The sequence below is a fragment of the Limulus polyphemus genome, unplaced genomic scaffold (genome assembly GCF_000517525.1).
Source record: "Limulus polyphemus unplaced genomic scaffold, Limulus_polyphemus-2.1.2 Scaffold6690, whole genome shotgun sequence".
In the NCBI taxonomy this organism is placed as follows: Eukaryota; Metazoa; Arthropoda; class Merostomata; order Xiphosura; family Limulidae; genus Limulus; species Limulus polyphemus.
The window spans coordinates 37,057-38,749 of NW_013672300.1; positions in this window are offsets into that span (position 1 = coordinate 37,057).

The following is a 1,693-nucleotide window of genomic DNA, read 5'->3' on the forward strand; positions in this document are numbered from 1 at the left end:
ACAGTGATATTATAATTATCAATGTAACTGCTCATCCTGTTCACTATGGACAGTGATATTGTAATTATCAATGTAACTGGTCATCCTGTTCACTATGGACAGTGGTATTGTAATTATCAATGTAGCTGGTCATCCTGTTCACTATGGACAGTGATATTATAATTATCAATGTAACTGGTCATCCTGTTCACTATGGACAGTGATATTGTAATTATCAATGTAACTGGTCATCCTGTTCAATATGGACAGTGATATTGTAATTAGCTTGACAGTTATCAATGTAACTGGTCATCCTGTTCACTATGGACAGTGATATTGTAATTAGCTTGATATTTTTCAATGTGACTGGTCATCCTGTTCACTATGGATGGTGGTGTTGTAATTAACTTAACAATTATCAATGTAACTGGTCATCCTGTTCACTGTGAACAGTGGTATTGCAGTAACCTCTTGATTTATTGATGAATTTGATCTCAGTTCCATTATTCAGTTATTTGACCTCATTGTAATACTATTAATTTATAGGATCTTTTCATTCTTGACATTACTGTTTGTATTATTGGACAGTTATTTACTTATTGTTGGGCTATCAACACGTTAAACTATTCTTAGGTTGTGTTTTTGTGAAGGTTTCTAAGTGTGTTTGAACATTGTCATTGACTGCATTTTTAGATTAATGAAACCAAAATGAAAAATCTTATTATTCAGTCTTTACCAAGAGATTAGAAATGTTATATTTAACAGAATTCCTATTTGGGTATTACTTGATTTCCAGTGTATGTATGTGAGAAAGATTATTATAGTCATGTTGTGAAAACAACCATATGTGTGTGGTTAATGAACAGTTAGTATTCCATTGTTAATGGTTGTAAAGCATGTCTGTCAAATATAACTATGGACAATGTCAGTGTTAAGACATTAAAATGTAATCTCCTATGGAAAATGTTTTCCAAATTGTTTAGTGGGAAGCATTATTTCTGAATTTTTATGAACGATTTCAACTTGTAAATTGACATATCTTTAGTATTATATATAAGACAGTTTATGTTTGTCAGCGTTTATACTGAAGGATTTCAACTTGTAAATTGACGAATTTTTACTATTATATATAAGACAGTTTAAAATGTCTTATATATAATACTAAAAATATGTCAATTAAAAATTGAAATCCTTCATTATAAACGTTAACAAACATAAACTTATCTTATATATAATACTAAAAATATGTCAATTTACAAGTTGAAATTGTTTTTTATAAACATTAACAAACATAAACTCTGTCTTATATATAATACTAAAAATATGTCAATTTACAAATTGAAATCCTTTATTATAAACGTTAACAAACATAAATGTTAACAAACATAAACTCTGTCTTATATATAATACTAAAAATATGTCAATTTACAAATTGAAATCCCTCATTATAAACATTAACAAACATAGTAAAAATATGTCAATTTACAAGTTGAAATCCTTTATTATAATTATATATAAGACAGAGTTTATGTTTGTTAACGTTTATAATAAAGAATTTCAACTTGTAAATTGACATATTTTTAGTATTATATATAAGACAGAGTTTATGTTTGTTAACGTTTATAATAAAGAATTTCAACTTGTAAATTGACATATTTTTACTATTATATATAAGACAGAGTTTATGTTTGTTAACGTTTATAATGAAGGATTT